Here is a 307-nt window from a genome sequence, read left to right on the forward strand (position 1 = left end):
TGCGGCGTTTCTGGATGTGTGTGTGTGTGTGTGTGTGTGTGTGTGTGTGTGTGTGGGAGGGAGGGAGGGGTTTTTGTGTGTGTGCATAAAACAGAAACAGGAGTGAGAGTCATAGTTGTTATGTATTTATGCATAAATGAACATTCCAGCGCAGTCACTCTGGTTATCACATCTATTCATGAGGTAGCTTCCATGCTTTTATGTTAATGCTTTGATATAAAGTGCTTCACTTCATTTGAAAGTTCTACCTAATAGTCTCTGGGGCCTTCTCTGCAGTGGTGGATAACTATTTACTCAAGTACTGTAC

This window comes from Morone saxatilis, unplaced genomic scaffold, assembly GCF_004916995.1.
Source record: "Morone saxatilis isolate NCDOM2014 unplaced genomic scaffold, NCSU_SB_2.0 Contig8, whole genome shotgun sequence".
In the NCBI taxonomy this organism is placed as follows: Eukaryota; Metazoa; Chordata; class Actinopteri; family Moronidae; genus Morone; species Morone saxatilis.